This window comes from Podarcis pityusensis, assembly GCF_964106645.2.
Source record: "Podarcis pityusensis genome assembly, chromosome: Z".
NCBI lineage: Eukaryota > Metazoa > Chordata > Lepidosauria > Squamata > Lacertidae > Podarcis > Podarcis pityusensis.
Genome location: NC_138044.1, coordinates 23,956,146 through 23,974,774, shown reverse-complemented (window position 1 = coordinate 23,974,774; position 18,629 = coordinate 23,956,146).

The following is an 18,629-nucleotide window of genomic DNA, read 5'->3' as shown; positions in this document are numbered from 1 at the left end:
AATAAAATTGCTAAAATGTACAAAACAAGTTCTGAACTGTGTTGGAAATGTAAAGAGAAAGAGAATACTTTTTACCATATGCGGTGGACATGTACATTGGTAAAGGCTTTCTGGGAAATGATATATTTATTAAATAAATAAATAAATAAATAAATAAATAAATAAATAAATTAATTAATTTTTATTTATACCCCACCCTTCCCAGTTCAGAAAACCAGGCTCAGGGCTGCTAACTACAAATTTAAAACACTTAATTGATGCAACAAAAAAACAGCATAAAATACAGTAAAAACTTGAATAACAATAAATTCAGAATTCAAAAATCAATTTAGGGGGGGAAATCCATCCAATAAACATTAGATGATCACCAGGGCTAGCTGGCTAAATTAGTCCTATTTGGGCCAGCGAGGAGACCAGGGGAGAATTAGCTGTGGGATCCCAGAGCAGGTAATCTTCATAAAAAGGGGAGAGAGAGGGAAGGAAGGGGAATAAAAGATCAGGCTAAGTAAAAATTGAAAGCCATATATATAATGAACTTAATAAAATGTTTAAAAATACATTTGTTAAAAAACCTTTTTACTAGGCATTATGGGTGAAGAGTTTCCAAGAGAAGATAACAGACTTGTTATGTATGCAACACAGCAGTGAGAATGCTACTAGCCCAGAGATGGGTGGAAGGAGAAATACCAACAAAACAAGAATGGCAGATGAAACTGATGGAGTATGCGGAGATGGCGAAACTGACGGGGACGATCCAAAACAAGGAAGATCAAATATTTTCTAAAGACTGGAATAAATTTGTAATTTACTTAAAAGACCACTGTAAACAGTTAATATCTTTGGCAGGGATGTAAAGACACTGGTAATGTGGAATTGTTTTAATGGTAATTAATAGCTAGATAAGGGTAAAAGATGCAGTAAATGTAATCTTAAAGATGGAACCCAGGGAGGGAGGGAAGGAGGGAGGTCTAGCAGGGGTCAGCAAACTTTTTCAGCAGGGGGCTGGTCCACTGTCCCTCAGACCTTGTGGGGGGCCGGACTAAATTGGGGGTGGGGACAACAACGAATTTCTCTTTCTTTCTTTCTTTCTTTCTTTCTTTCTTTCTTTCTTTCTTTCTTTCTTCTAAAATACAAATTTAATCTGCTGTGAATAAAATGCATCTAGATAGCAACAGGCTGCATTACACAGAAACTGGCTTTATGTTTATTTTGAAGTCGAGAATAACAATGTTCTTCACTAACCAGCTGCTAATAATAATTCATTTTTTTTTAATTTTCAAAATCTTTATTGAAACTTAACATATATACCTAATAATCAAAATTCCCAATTATTTCCTCACATAGAATATAATATCTAAATTACAACAGCTGCATAATTATACTTAATTATAAAACCCACCACCCACCCTCTACTTCCATCCACAGCAATTCGACTTCTGTATATTTCTTTCTACCTTTTATCCCTTGCATTCTATAACAAATTATTTTTGTTAAATTCTGATTTTTCTTTCTTTATTTGTTTTGGTTATTGCTTACATTTTTTATTCTAAGCCTACTAACATGTCATTTTTAGAACAATATTTTGACATGTAATCTTTGAAATACTTCTACTCCATTCTTAACTTTTGATTTGATTGATATCTTATAATTGAACTTAATTTTGCCAATTCTATATACTCACTTAATTTACAAATCCACTCTTCCTTTGTTGGTATGTCCTGAGATTTCCATTTAGTAACAATCACTACCCTGGCAGCTGTTGTTGCATATAAAAAGATTGGTTTTTTTCATATGTGGTATGTCTTTGCCCACCAACCCTAACAGATAAGCTTCGGGATTTTTTATCAAGGTTTTTTTTAGCATTTTCTTAAGTTCCTCATGTATTATTCCCCTAAACTTCTTTATTTCCTTGCAACCCCGGCACATATGAATTATCGACAAACAAATTTCTATGCCCCACAAATAACCCAGAGATGCATTTTAAATAAAAGGACACTACTCATGTAAAAACACGCTGATTCCCAGACCATCCGCAGGCCAGATTGCGAAGGCAATTGGGCCGCATCCAGCCCCTGGGCCTTAGTTTACCTACACATGGTCTAAGGGTTTGAAAGAACTCTGTATTTTAATGTTTGAAATTGCTATGTTTTAAATGTATAGTTTCCCCAAACAAACTTAATAAAAAGAATATTAAAAAGAGATGGTGATCAAGAGCCCCGCTAGGTAGGAGAAAGGGCCACTTCCACTGCCATCTTGAATACAAAGATGGAATGGACCCAAATCCAGGGGAAAGGGTGGGGATGTGTGCCAGTATAGCCCCAGAAGACAGAGAGCTAGTTCAGAGAGGACTTGAACATCACACGATGACTGCACTGGTCGTTATTGTATGCCTTGGACCACCTAAGGCAGTAATAAAAACAAACGAAAGGGGGGGCTTTTTCATAAGCACATCGGAATAAAATAAAACACACTGAATAATTAAGTACTAAATTTAATTAGTCCTAAGAATCCTAGCATGGATGATATCTGCTATGGGGACTGGTAGTTAATATGTGCAACAAGCGGCCATTGTGCACATTCACCACACCTCATGGAGAATGTGCACCCAATGCATCTGTGAAGAGGGAATTGTGCCTATTTCCTAGTCAGCATGCATAATGTCTCAAGAGGTTTCAGGGAATGTGCATATCTGGCCTGTATTTGGTAGATTTTCCACGCAATGCGCACACTCTCTGGTCACGGCCTCCAGGACATATGCCCTTTTTCTCTCTCAACCCCCTTGGCTGCTTCTGGACCACTGCCTCTTCTTACGCAGCCCACAACCTTCCCTTTCAGTAATCAGATGAGCAGTGGGGTCAGTCAGAATCAGAGGTGATGGGGGAGGGGGAGCTGAAGAAGGGCTCCCCAGCAGGGGAAAAGGGGCTGCGAAGGAAAAGATGTGATGCCCATCTGATCCATGCCACGGCCATTTTGGGCCCAGTCCACCACTGGCAAGTGGTCTGACCCCTGCCTTTCCCCCCAGCTGGCATGAAATGCTCTCAGTTCCACTAAAAAAAAGGGCAGGCCACATTGCTGCTTCTTTCACAGTTCTTCAGAATTGTACGCAAGCTATACCTCTATGCTGCTTTGCCCATCCTCAATTCCCTGTTTTGAAGTTGTTTGATGTTAGAAATGCCGTCATATTGATGGAAGGATGCATTCACCTTCTCTGACATCACTCCAGAGGCTATGCATGTGGCCTTTGTAACTTCTCCAAACTGCAATCCAAAGGGAGCTTCAGAGCTCAAGGAAATGGCAGGGCCACCACTGGATTTGTAGTCCTGCCGTTCATGCCAGCAGGAACAGCAGCAGAAGGGGAGGGGCAAATTGCTTCATGGGTGAAGCCATCATATGATGGTACCTGGCCTGACTTGGGCTCCAGACTGGCAGAGCAATTTGGATGTGCTGCTCTGTCATGATGCTCCCCTGGCTGAGGTTTGGAATGCCCCCATGCTGTGCTTGCGCCCTGCCAACACTCAGTTCTATGGACTTGAATAAAGTGTGGCAGTGAGAAGAGGAGTGGGCTGGATTCTCTTGGAGTAATCTCTCAGCAGAGGGTAGAATCAGAGATACTTCACACTTTTCTTCCCCTCCTCCTCCCCCCATCTCTTTTCCCTTGCTGAGTGATGCTACCTCAGCTGGTTGAATCTTCCCTCCCCATGATTCCCGTGATGACTGAAGCTTTTTTGGGGGGGGGGTACTTCCATCAGAATTGTGGCAGAGGGAGGGGAGGTTTAAAACATTCTGCTCCCTGAAAAATGGGGTGAACTGCCTATCAGTATCCTAAGGCCCCACCTCCTGGAGGGCAAGGAGGGAGCAGAGAGAGAGAAACAGGGACATTAAGGGTGAGAGCACCCAAAACCCTCCCACCAGTTCCACAACATCTTTGCCTGAGACAATCACCAGGGTGACCTGTGACTCTTTAAGGTCCTTAATCAATTATAGGGTAGTGGTGAGAGTGTTGGACTAGGGATGGGGAGAGCAGGGTTCAAATCCCTCCTTCTCCATGGCACTCCTTGGGCAACATCAGGACACTCACTGTCTCGCCATCCAACCTACAAGGCTCCTTGGAGGAAGGGTAAAAGATGCAAATAGAATTGCATCTTTCGGAGTTAATCAAGGCTAGAGGTCTAATGGCAGCAGTTAAACCATTGGGCCACATCATATCAAGTCCCAGCTGCAATAGAATTTAGTCAGAAGATGGAAAACTAGAATTGAAGAGACCAGGTTGCAAAACACACACTTTTATTGATGATTTGCAGATACATTTGACAAGTGCCTCTGATACAAACATGATTCCATGCATTCAAGAGCAAATGATTCAGGAGCCATCAGGGCTTTCCTGGTTTGCCTCTGCAGGAGTCATACACAGAAATGGTTATACAGTGAAAGATTAGGGAAACCTCAGAATCTGCCATGTGGCAAAAAAGAAACCCTCCCATAAGACCTGGCTCAGCTTTGGCAGGGAAGCCTAACCGTTTGAATTAGAGGAGGGCCTCCTGATTACTTGGCCTAGCCGGGGAACTTGTGCCACCCTGTTCCGGCCTCAAAGCAGAAGTAGTACCATTTTGAGGTGGCACCGTTGGAAACCACATGACTGTCACATACTCAGAGTACCCAGCGTGAGGCTCCAAAAGCGGTAAGTTGCAGGTGGCAAAAGCAGGACGGTCACTTGAACTTGGAAGACCTTCTGCACCAGCAGATGATGGTGGAGCCAATCTAGTGGAGGCATCAGGGGAGCTAGAGGGTCTCACAGAAGAGCCGCCGTCTACCTCGATCTCTTCCTCTCTTTCAGGGGTGTTTGTCTTCCTCCGCAAAAATCTTCCGCAAATGAGGGGGAAAGCGCAGTACATTAGCACAGTTGCAAGAACTCCTCCAGAGAACCAGGTTATCCTCACCCAGTCTGAAACAGAAGAAAGACAATGATAAGTGCTGGTTCTGTTACCCATTTGCTTGATTGTTCTGCTCAAGGGTACAAACTGGACACCCCAGGAATGGAGTGGGGGATTTTAACCAAAAAGCCGGGGGGGCGAGTATGGCTAGCATCTGAGGTAGAGTATCTCAGGCTGCAACCATTCCCCCCGCGTCTCACTTCAGGAGTCAATTAACACAGGACAGGGCAGGAAAGGGCGCCATAGTAACTGGAGCCTGACTGTCCTCAGCTGAGAAGACTCCCTGTGATAAATGTCCCTACACGGGAGCGGCCTAGAAACTAGGACTCCCCGGACTTCGTCGAGAGAAGTAGCCTGCCCCCACCCCGTGTACAAATCTTGCACAAGCCTTTCAGAGCTACTTGCAGAGTCGTCAGCAAGCTAGTCCGCCCGTGGCAACCCAGAGTCTTCTGACACGTAAAGACTTAGCGTAGTCTAAGACTGGGCCCACACTACCCCTTTGAAGCACCTTCGAAGGCCTTCTTGCCCTCCCCCCAGGTTTTCTGCCAGCTGGGCTTCACCCTAAGAGAGTTCCCGTTCCCAGCCTCCCAACGAAAGCGCGCAGCCTTCTTGGAGAGGCGAAAGGGGCTTCGAAGGTGCCCTCCCGGTGGAGTGGAGCCTCTGATCCGCATCCCCAGTTCAAACGCGGGGAAGAGAGCGATAGACCGAAAGGGAAGCCGACAGGGAGCGGGGGACCCGTGTCTAAAAGAGACAGAACGGCAGGCGTGCGTGCAGACCTAGCCCCAGGTAGTATCCGCCCGTGGAGCTAATAAATGCCAAGGGAGATAGCCGCCTTACGTGACACTTTAGGCGAAGGAGGGCACGTCTCTGGTCCGCCGTCGGTGGGGCACGCTGGGCAGCCGTCGGTGGGGCGCGGTGGGGAGTCCTCCGTGAGCTCTTCGAAGGAGCAATTGCGCGTCTGATTGCAGGTCCCGCAGCAAAACTTGACTTCGGCGCCGTCGGGTTGCCCCGCGCACTGGAAAGCTTCCACCACTGGCGGCTCGGACCCGTACAGCCACTGAGCGCACATCGATCCGTTGGTCTCGTTCAGCATCAAGGGGTCTTCGGTGGGAGCAGGGGCCGTGCTCTGGGGCTCGCCCCAAGGCAGAAGGCGCAGCAGCAGAAGAGCAGCGAAGAGCGAAGCCCACTTCATGGCGGCGCAACTCACAGCTGGGCTCACCTCGAAGAACTGACCGACTCTCTCCAGCAAGCGAACGGTGTCTGGCCGGCTAGTCTAACCCGCTCCACACACGGACAGGTCCTCCCCACGCAAGCGCAGCCAGTCAATGACGATGAACCCGTATCAAACTTCCTCTGATAAGAGCTGCATACCGCGCAGAAAGCAACCCTACACAACTCAGAGTCCTCTCGGATATCCGGCAGCGCTTCTCCCTGCTTTTCAAAAGGGGGGTGGGCGGGGCATTCCGCTCCCAGCAGGGGGATTGAACCAGGGACCTTGCGCCTTTAAAGCATATGCTCTCGAGCGGAGAGGTGGGGCTTAGGGGCATCGAAATGTTCTCTCCCTCGATCGAAATGAGCGCCAATAGCTCCCGAAGTGGACTGAAACGGCTCTTGCTCCTCCTGAACGATTGCCCAATCTCCTGCCGCGATTTCTGGGGGGCTATCCGCACGAGCCCACACGAGCTTACTCCATAGCTATCAACTTTTCCCTTTTCTTGCGAGGAATCCTATTCGGAATAAGGGAATTTCCCTTAAAAAAAGGGAAACGTTGACAGCTATGGCTTACTCATGAGTAACAGCCGTAACCCGCGTTTGAGTTACAAACAAACGGAGTTGGCAGATATTTACTCGCAAGGACTGCTCCGTCTTGACGCATCGCTTTATAGAAACAGCTGGCTCCGATGCAGGACCACTCATAAGTCTCGGTTGTTCTGTGGCGCTTCTTAAGGAGCAGTGTGGTGTAATGGTCAGCCTGTTGTCCTAGGAAGAACAGGTTCAAATCCCTGCTCGGTCATGAAGCTCACTAGGGGACCTTGAGAAAGTCAGTTTCTCTCAATCTAACCTACCCTGCAGGGTTGTTGTGCGGGTAGAATTGAAGCAGAGAGAACTACGTAGACTCATAGAACTGTAGTCGGAAAGGATCAAGAGGGTCATCTAGTCCAACCCCCTGAAAAGCATGAACTCTGCCTTTAAATCTTTGAAGTAACGCAGTATATAAATGTAGCAAATACATAAAGTAAAATAAATACTTGCTTTGAGCACATAGAAATCAGTACTGAACCAAATAGGACGGGCTCCTGATCTCGTTCGTGCACATCTTATGCTTACTGGGTAATAACCAGCATTCAAATCTTTGGCAATTACTTGGGCTGTCCTCAAATATCTGAAGGGATGTCACATGCAGGATGGTGCAAGCTTGTTTTCTGCTTCTCCAGAGGATAGGATCCAAACGTATGGATTCAAATTACAAGTAAACGGTAGAAATAACTTTGTCACGGGAGGAGCTGTTAGAGTTAGATCGATGTTTCCCAACCTTGGGTCTCCAGCTGTTTTTGGACTACAACTCCCATCATCCCTAACTAGCAGGATCAGTGGTCAAGGATGATGGGAACTGTAGTCCAAAAACAGCTGGAGAACCAAGGTTGGGAAATCCTGGAGCAAATAATCTAAGAAGGTGGTGGACTCTCTACTTCATGGGAGGTTTTTAAAGAATTTGGGTGGCCATCTGTCAGGGGTGTTTTTTTAGCTGTGATTCCTGCATTGCAGGGAGTTGGATGAGATGACTATTGGGCTTTTCTTCCAACTCTACAATTCTTTCTATGACAATTCTCATCCATGCTGCCATTTTCTGGATGGCCCCCTCCCTCATTAGCCCATGTTGCTTTCTGGTGGGGAGCAAATTACTGCCACTTCTACAGTCCTTCCCTCCCACTTGAAAGAAGCTCAACTGTGGGGCTCTGCATTTGATCACAATCAACCTTTGTTAACCTCACCTGTCTCACCTCTGCTGACATTTCTGTTAAAGGTACAGCTGCAACTCACCTTGCAGAAAGGGGTTTGCATAAGGTTGTAACAGATAAAGGACTTCCAGATCCCTAAGCTATCCCTGCATCATTGACTTCTATGCTCACCTCTCTGTCCTTTCAAGTTTAGACTAATTCAGTGTTAGCTTGGATCCGGATTACAAATTCCTCCCTCTCACACTTCAGGATCAGAGGTCATCTTGGCTCTATTCTATGAGAATAAAGGAGAAAACATGGCCACCTTGATTTTCTCTAGACCAATCAGTTAACTTAGAACCAGACGCTTCTCTATTCAGGTTATGTACTTCCTATAATAAACAGGGGTGTGGGTTTTTTTGTTGATCAATATGCATAGCTGTCAACTTTTCCCTTTTCTTGCTAGGAATCCTATTCGGAATAAGGGAATTTCCCTTTAAAAAAGGGAAACGTTGACAGCTATGCAATACGTCTCTCTGTGTGATTGCAACTGGCTGAGTTCACTCTGCAGAGAAATGCAAAAGCCACACACTGTATATACCAAAGTTTAATAATATAAACTGCAAGATCATTTGGGTGGGGGCTATGCTGGTTGCCTACATTTTCCAATAGTCCAGAATCTGCTGTGTTGCAATGAAAGACATCACGTGTCTGTATGAACAAAGTTGCAGTGCCTGATGCTTAGTTTTAGAATTAGTGTGAGATACCCAGAAAGATGCGGGTGGCGCTGTGGGTTAAACTACAGAGCCTAGGACTTGCCGATCAGAAGGTCGGCGGTTCGAATCCCCGTGATGGGGTGAGCTCCCGTTGCTCCGTCCCTGCTCCTGTCAACCTAGCAGTTTGAAAGCATGTCAAAGTGCAAGTAGATAAATAGGTAAACGGCATTTACGTGCGCTGCTCTGGTTCACCAAAGCTTAGTCATGCTGGCCACATGACCCGGAAGCTGTACGCAGGCTCCCTCGGCCAATAAAGCGAGATGAGTGCCGCAACCCCAGAGTCGGTCACGACTGGACCTAATGGTCAGGGGTCCCTTTACCTTACCCAGAAAGAGCAGGCAAGTCCAACATTTCCTGTTTGCTAGAATGGGCACTCGCAGAATGTGGATCCAACAGGAGGACTTACTGTCAAACTATGGAAGCCACTTCCCCCTGGGTGCAGCCAGGTAGAGATTGGCATAACAAGGGCTTTTTTTCCAGCCAGAACTCACACTCATTTCTAGCCCCTCTCAGCTGGTAGCCATTGCCATTCTGAGAGAACATGGGAGGTGTTCATGATGAGTTCCGGCACCTCTTTTTCTAGAAAAATTAGCACTGGGCATAACTTATATAAAAGGCTGATCACGTTCCTAGCTCTCTCTCTTACTCCATCTTGCTTGCTTGCCATCATCTACCACTGCATCTCTGCAGAGATGTAGCGACTTGTTGAATCTGAGGTTAAAAGACTCAGACTCCATCATCCATATACATACATACATATATATTTTACACACACACACACCTGTAACCGCAACCTAAGCCTGCCACCAGATTGCTACTGTATGTGAACTGTGAGTAAACTCTGTTTTATTATGACTGGTTTTTTGTGTTATTATTGTTTTGAGGGGGATAAATACCAGGAAGATCCAGGCTGCACCAAGGTATCCTGGACTGATTCATCAAAAAGGCTATAACCAGCCGAAGCAAGAGTTTCTCTTAAAAGGGGTATACTCTACTAAATTCACAAACATGTACAGTGGTACCTCGGGTTACATATGCTTCAGGTTACATACGCTTCAGGTTACAGACTCTGCTAACCCAGAAATAGTACCTCGGGTTAAGAACTTTGCTTCAGGATGAGAACAGAAATCGTGCAGCGGCGGCGTGGCAGCAGGAGGCCCCGTTAGCTAAAGTGGTGCTTCAGGTTAAGAACAGTTTCAGGTTAAGTACGGACCTCAGGAACGAATTAAGTACTTAACCTGAGGTACCACTGTATAAGGAAGGAATAGTATCTAGCTAATATATCCTCTCCTAGTTTCTATACACATCCCTACAATTACAACTGCACCAGAATCTGCAAGGGTGTCTTACATTTGTTGTGCCTTCCAAAGGGCTACTATTCTTGGCTCACCCCCAAATAAGTCCTGGAGCCTAAACCCCTCACTCCTCCAAAGCACTTCCCTTTACAATCCTGTGGGAATGTTCAGGGAGGCAGGAGAGGATATATTGTTTATTAATATCCTTCCTAACTTGCGCTAGCAAGTTCTATAACTTAGCAGAGTTTTAACATTCCCCTTTTAAACACACAGTGGGTAGCTGGTTGCAAGCTTGTTTAAGCTTCTCAATATAGATTCCTGGTAAGTCTCCTTATTTCCTTCTTTAAAGAATAAACACCCCACAATCTTGTATAAAGTACAGTGGTACCTCGGGTTACAGTCGCTTCAAGTTATAGGTATGGGAATGTTCAGGGGTGCAGGAGAGGATATATTGTGAGATTATATCCTAATCCAACTTGTGCTAACAAGTTCCCAAAATATCAGCAGAGTTTATAGACATTCCCCTTTAAGTTCGCAACGGTAACATGTGCACAGGTTCGCTAGAACCTCTATAATAATTACTCTGGTAATTTCCCCTTTGTTCCCTCTTAAAATACAAGACACGACACAGTCTTTATAAAAGTATAAAAGAGTTTACTCACGTTCTGTTCACAATATGATCCCAGAAGGCAGACAGGCTTAAAAAGGTTACATACATTCAGAATCTATCTTGTAGCAAGATAGTCCTTATCTCCTCTCTTGGCTGAGAGCCAAGAGGGCATCCTTAGATGTTTCCTCATTGAAGGAAAATGGCAGAGAGAGAGAGATGGCTGCCTGCCCTGTGCTTTTGTCATTACCTGCACAGGTGAGGCCACACCCACCTCTGGTCACATGCGGAGGAAGTCCGTCCCCAGGAAGTTTACCTGCTTGCTGGACAGACATCCCTCCCCATGTTGTAACATGTACACTCTAGGAATGTTGTCATTGACTGCTCCTGTGTTCACATCCCACAATAGGCGCTTCAGGTTACAGACACTGCTAACCCAGAAATAGTACCTCGGGTTAAGAATGTTGCTTAAGGATGAGAACAGAAATCGTGCTCCGGCGGCACGGCGGCAGCAGTAGGCCCCATTAGCTAAAGTGGTACCTCAGGTCTTAACCTGAAGAACAGACCTCCAGAATGAATAAAGTTCTTAATCTGAGGTACCACTTTATATAAAAAAAGTTTACTCATACATTCAGTTCACAGATGGATCCCTTGGTTCATCAACCAAGGCAGACTTGGTTACGAAGTATATACATCTGAGTCTATCCCATATGGAGATAGTCTCTTTATCTCTAGCTAAAAAAAGATATTGCTTCTACAATGGATGGAATCAGAGAGGGAGGGGGCTGTGGGCCTGTTCCTTTTGTCACCAGGACAGGTAAGGTCATGCCCACCTCGTCACATGCAAGAGGAAGGATGCTCCAGCACCAGAGGAAACAGGAAGTTTTTGAATGGTTGGAACAAACATCCCCTTACATGTCCACTCTAGGAAAACAAGGAATGTTGTACTTGACTGCTACTTATGTTTCACAGCCCACAAATCCTACTAATAAGTTGTGCTAGTTGTAGCACCAAGTGAAGTACTGCAGCCTCAGGATGCTCTTCCTCACATCTGTGGCACAGATCTATCAGCCCAGCAATATTTAAGGGTTCATGGGTTTCTGGGAAATGTAGCTTTTGCCATATTGCATTTCTTTCAAGAGGAGAAGTTAAATTCCCCAGGGGCATGTGAAAGCTTTATGTGGACACGCTGCTACACAGTGCCACAAACAGAATGCCAATACCAAAATGGTGCAGGATGGGAAAGGTGATATGGAATCCTAAAAAGACATGGTCCTGGTACATCTGTAACAGAGCTGGCCCTACCCTAAGGCAGATGGAGACAACAAGTCAGGCAGCAGATGTTGGGGTTGCTGGCAGCAGACTCCTGGCTGTTCTTCCTGAGTCCCATGGCTGTATCACATGACCTCACTTGTACCTCCCACATAACTAGCCTGCCGCCATTAGAGGAGAGGTTTTTGCTTGGCACTTAAAATGATATAATAATGACATAAGTACAGCCTCCCTGGGGAGAGCATTCCAGAAGTGGGGATCCACCCACTGGCGGAGGAAGAGGGGTGCGGGGGGAGCGCACCGCCCCTGGCAGCGTGATCCTGGTAGGGTGCCATCACGGCTGCCCCCCCACAGGCGGCGCGCCACGCCCCCTGGACGTGCGCCATGCCCCTTGGATGCACGCCAGCCACCCTCCAACTGCTCTCCACCCCCGCCCCTGGTGCCAGAGCATAATAAAGCTCCACCACTAGATCCACCACAGAAAAGACCCATTCTCACGTTGCCACCCTCCAGACCTCTCATGGAGTGGACACATAAAAAACGGCCTCAGATAGTGGTCGCAGGTCTGCATCAGTTTATATGCAGAGTGGCAGTCCTTGCGGTATTGAGGTCCTGAGTCATCTAAGGCTTTATATGTCAAAATTAGAACTTTGAATCAGGGGTGCCATCTCGCCTTCAGGATTGTGGGTGCCTGCCATAGCTGTCAACCTTCCCTTTTTTTGCGGGAAATTCTCTTATTCCAGCGCCGTTTTTCGCTGCTTCCCGCTGCTATCCTGGATTGTTAGATATCCTGTAGACTGTCCCTGGGACAGGAGAGGCTGCTGATCCCTTATTTTCAAATCTGAAAGTTGACAGCTATGGTGCCTGCCGCCACAATGTGGATGTGTGATGTCACACACATATGCCTACACATAGTGTGCGTGTGACATCGCACGTCCGCTTTGCAGTGGCCAGGAGCAGTGGCTCCTCTTCCTTCTCCTCTCTGCTGCCAGTGAGACACCTTTTCTATGGAGAGGGGCTTGGACCAGAGGCAGAGAGGTTGCCTCTGTGTCTGACTCTCCCTCCACCCCCTCAAAAAAGGTGCCTGGCTGCAGAGTGCGGAGGTGAACTGCTTCTCTCTTGGAGGCAGCACTGCTGCCACCTGCCAGCTTTTCACATTGACTTTGTGGATGCCCATCCCCCACAGTTATATTATTCTGGGTGCCCAGGCACCCATAGCCCCCTGGAGTTGCCTCCTATGCTTTGAATTGCACCTAGGGAACTAATTTGTGGGAATGTTAAGGAAGGTAGGAGAGAATATATTGTTTTGATATTATCCCTCCTCGCTCACACACGTTCTCTTTGCAACTTATTGGAAGAAAGCTGATGATCCGTTTTGTTGTTTAGTAGTTTATGCATGTCTGACTCTTCATGACCCCATGGACCAGAGCACGCCAGGCACTCCTGTCTTCCACTGCCTCCCGCAGTTTGGTCAAACTCATGTTCATAGCTTCAAGAACACTGTCCAACAATCTCGTCCTCTGTCGTCCCCTTTTCCTTGTGCCCTCCATCTTTCCCAACATCAGGGTCTTTTCCAGGGAGTCTTCTCTTCTCATGAGGTGGCCAAAGTATTGGAGCCTCAGCTTCAGTGCTTCCAGCTTCAGTCCTTCCAGTGATCACTCAGGGCTGATTTCCTTCAGAATGGATAGGTATGATCTTCTTGCAATCCATGGGACTCTCAAGAGTCTCCTCCAGCATCAGATGATTCATTAGAATCCTTTAATTAAGCAATCCAGTCTGTCTCATCCAGTCTGGCTTTTCCCTGATAAGATTCCTATTTATTTCCCTCTTAAAATAACAATAACACAACACACTCTTCTTTAAAAGTAAGAACGACGTTTTACTCACATTCAGTTCAGAATGGCAGTTTGCACAATCTAGTAAGGAAAATAACAACACAATAAAATTCATTTCATATTTATTCAAAAATCTAATCAAATCGATTTAAATTATTCAACAAAATTGATTAACTTGATCCAGTGACACCAGCATTAAAATTATAATACTGTAGGTTGATATACATTACCCTGTGGTATGCCCTCCGATCAGATGTCAAGGAGATAAATAACTACACAAATTTTACAGGACATCTGAAGGCAGCCCTGTACAGGGAAGTTTTTAATTTTTGATGTTTTATTGTGTGTGTTTTGTACCTGCTGGAAGCTTTACAGAATGGCTGTGGCAACTCAGTCAGAGGGTGGGGTACAAATAATAAAGTTGTTGTTGTTATCTGCTAATACTGTAAAAAAAAATGCTAACGTCTTCTTTTTTCACTTTTGTTATAAGTAATGTTATCTGAGGTGGATGAGGTACTGTACCTGCTAGACGGATTTGTAGCTGGTTGACAGATCCATCTAAGAGTGCTCACTAATGGTTCATCTTCATCATGGAAAAAAATGACAAAAAGGGTGTTGAGGGGTTCTATCCTAGACGCATTGTTGTTGAAAGTCTTTGTAAATGGCTGTGATGAAGGAATTGTGGGGATACTCATCCAATTTGCAGATGACACCAAACTTGGAGGGGTAACTAATGCCACAGAAGACGCACTCAGGATTTAAGGTGACTTTAGCAGATTGGAGAACTGAGTCCAGATTAACAAAATGAATTTCATTAGGGACAAATGTCTGTTTCTACGCTTTGGCAGAAAGAACCAACTGCACAAATATAAGATGTGAACACCAGACTTACCAGTAGCATGTATGAAAAGGATTTGGGATCTTAGTAGATTACATGGTTAACATGTGTCAACAATGTGGTGCAGCAGCAAAAAAGGCAAATGCCATTCTGTTCTGCATCAACAGAAGAGCAAGGGAGGTAGTAGTACCACTCTGTTCTGCATTGATCAGACCACATCTGGAATACTGTGTCCAGTTCTGGGTGCCACATATGCAGAGGAGGGCAACCAAAATGATTAACGGTCTGAAAACCAGCCTTATAATGATTGAGGGAGTTGTGTGAGAATGTTAAGGAAGGTAGGAGAGGATATGTTGTTGTGATATTCTCCCTCCTCACTCATGCTAGTGAGTAAACAGCAGAGCATGTTTCCTTTGTAATTTATTGTAAGAAAGCTGATGATTCGTTAGAATACTTTAATTAAGCAATCCAGTCTTATAATAATAACACAACACAGTCTTCTTTAAAAGTAAGAACAAAGTTTTACTCACATTCAGTTCACAGCAGTCATCTGAAGGCAAGCTTTATCTTATGGTTACAGTGAAAAGAATGCTGAGCTACATCACAGGCTTTCTGCTTGTGGGCTCCATCCTATGTGAAGATTGAGCCATGCGCTGGCTAAGAACCAGGAGAGTCCAAGAGTAAGAGTAAGAATAAAAGTCCAAGAGAGAGATGGTTGCATGGCCAGCCCTTTTATCTGGTCATCTAGGGTTATGCCCATCTACCTGGTAACACACGGGGGGGGGGGGGAGGCTCCAGAGCAGGTATGACAGGAAGTCCTCCCTGTATGGAGCCACATTCCTCTGTGTTTCCATTCAAGGCAACAGGAAAATGTTGTACTTGACTGCTCAAGTAATAATACATCCCACAAAGTGTTTGTTTGTACACCAAGTTCAAAATTGGACAATTTTCTTACGTTCTTTCCTCTGTTGAGGACTTTATTGTTGCCATGGTCGATGACAGAGATTGCACACAGGTTGTGCAACATTTAAGCAAGGATATGGAGGTCAAGGAACTAGGAAAGATCTTGTACAATCTAGGAATCAAAGTTGAGAGAGAAGAAGATGGTTCTTTTCTTGTAAGTTAAAAGCAGAAGGTTGCTGAACTGATTGGCAATCTTGAGATGCAAGAAGCACATCTAGTTGCCACACCCATGAACACTGACTTCTCAAAGAATCAAGAGGATTCAATTCTTTGCCTGACAACAATAAATACAGGTCAGCAATAGGTAGACTTACACCTGGCCACAACCTGCAGACTGGACATAGCCAATGCAGTGGGAATTCTATGCAGAATGGTGAATGCTCCCACTGAACATTACTGGGTGGGTGTGAAAACGGTGGTATCTTAAAGGTACCATGAATTGTAACTTAAGGTTGCCAGCTGACAGCAATCATGAAGCAGTCAGTTTCACAGACACTGTTTTCACATAATTGGCATCATAAATGATTCAGGACAGCCAAATCAGTTTCTGTGCCAAAACTGGGCCTAAACCCCAATTGAAATGGGTCAAGAAAACCAGTTTTCTCCAAAAGCACCTGGATCTGGTCCATGACCACCTAGTAAAGAACCTTGCCCAAGACGAGGAGGTGGACATCTTGATTTTCACTGGTGTGTAACCATTTCTTTTTCTCATTATCTATTGTTTGTTTGCTTGCTTTTTTATGGTATGATGTAATACCCTGTTAATGCACTTTTGGGTTGTTGGTAATGCAATAAATAATTTTTAAAAAATCAAGGTGACCTGTTTGGGTTCTTCTTATATCTTTACTTAACCTTATATGTCCCAGTAGTGATGGTGGTTTTTATCACTCACTTTGTTCATAAAAAAACTATACAAAGTGACTTGCAAACTTTTTAGAAATACTAAAACCAATTCTAATAAAAATTATGAATAAAACCTTTAAAACCCTCTGCATCTACACAAATCACATACAGGTCTAGCAGATTATGCCCAACCAAAGAGTCTACAAATATTTTAAAATCCTCTGAACTAAGGACCAAAAGCCACAGGGAGAAAGGCAAATCTTTCACTGGTGTCTAAAATTAGACAAAGATGGAATCTCTGCACATCATTTGACTTTTTTACTCATTTTGCAATATTTCCCCATTGCTACTGTGCTATTGATATTGTATGAACTATTCACATACTATTTAAAACCCCACCTATCAGTACGAGAGCATGCGCTTTGAAGGTGCAACGTCCCGGGATCAGTCCCCGGGCAGGGACGGGAGTACCGCACCCACACACCCCCCGTTTGAAAGTTCAGAGAAGCGCTGCCTCATAGCGGAGAAGACCCTCAGTGTTATCTTGCTTTCTGCAGGGGGCGCTTGTGGAATTGGAATCGCGGCTGCCCCAGCGGAGACTGCGGCCTTGCAGCCCCTGTCAGATGAAAGGTGATACCGGGACATTGTTTTTGACTGGCTGCGCTTGAGTGGGGCGGATCTGTACGCGTGTGGGGTGGGGTAGATTAGCCAGCCAGACGTCGTTCGGTTGCTGGAGAGAGTTGGTCGGTTCCTCCAGGTGAGCCCAGCTGGGAGTTGCGCCGCCATGAAGTTGGCTCTGCTCTTCACCCTCTTGCTGCTGCTGCGCCTTCTGCCTTGGGGCGTGACCCAGAGCACGGCCCCTGCTCCCACCGAAGACCCCTTGATGCTGAACGAGACCAACGGATCGATGTGCGCCCAGTGGCTGTACGGGACGGAGCCGCCGCAGGTGGAAGCTTTCCAGTGCGCGGGGCAACCCGACGGCGCCGAAGTCAAGTTCTGCTGCGGGACCTGCGACCAGACGCGCAATTGCTCCTTCGAAGAGCTCGCCGAGGGCTCCACTGCGCGCCCCACCGACCGCGGCCCAGAGCCGTGCCCTCCTTTATCTACACTGACATGTAAGGCGGCCACCTCTCGCCATTTCTTAGCACCTGGAGTGGCCACTACCTGGGCATAGCTGTCAACGTTTTCCTTTTTTTAAAGGGAAACTCCCTTATTCTGAATAGGATTCTTCGCAAGAAAAGGGAAATGTTGACAGCTATGTACCTGGGGCTCGGTCTGCACGCACACCTGCCGTACTCCCTCTTTTAGACACGGGTCCCCCGCTCCCTTTCGGTCTATTGCTCTCTTCTCCGCCCTTGAACTGGGGATGCGGATCAGAGGCTCCACTCCACCGGGAGGGCACCTTCGAAGCCCCTTTCACCTCTCCAAGAAGGCTGCGCGCTTTCGTTGGGAAGCTGGGAACGGGAACTCTCTTAGGGTGAACCCCAGCTGGCAGAAAACCTGGGGGGAGGGCAAGAAGGCCTTCGAAGGTGCCCAGTCTTAGGCTACGCTCAGTCTTTAAGTGCCTGAAAACTCTGGGTTGCCACGGGCGGACTAGCTTGCTGACGACTCTGCAAGTAGCTCTGAAAGGCTTGGGCAAGATTTGTAAACGGGGTGGGGGCCGGCGACTTCTCTCGGCGAAGTCCGGGGAGTCCTAATTTCTAGGCCGCTCCCGTGTGAGACGCGGGGGGGGGGGGGGTTGGTTTAGCCTGAGATACTCTACCTCACATGCTAGCCATACTCGCCCCCCGGCTTTTTGGTTAAAATCCCCCACTCGATTCCTGGGGTGTCCAGTTTGTACCCTTGAGCAGAACAATCAAGCAAATGGGTAACAGAACCAGCACTTATCATTGTCTTTCTTTTTTCCCAGTCTGGGTGAGGATGCTCTGGTTCTCTGCAGGCATTTTTGTTACTTTGGTAGTCCACTGGGGTTTTCCCCGCACTCGCGGAAGATTTTGGCAGAGGAAGGCAAACACCCGTGAAAGACAGGATGAGAGCGACCTAGAGGCCGGCTCTTCTCTGAGACCCCGTGAGCACCGTGGCTCCTCCACTGCCTACTCCAGATCGGCTCCACCGTCGCCTGCTGGTGCAGCGCGTCTTCCAGGTTCCCGTGGCCGTCCTGCTGCTGCATCCAGCAACGCACCGAGTGTCCAGCCCCAAGCTGGGAATGAGAGAATCCCACTCCGAATTGAGCCTTCTCCCTTGCTGCCGAACCCGGGCGGCAGAAGACCCCGGGCTCGGTCCACCTATTAGCATCTCCTCTTATTCAAGGTGTTAGGCTTTCACAGTAT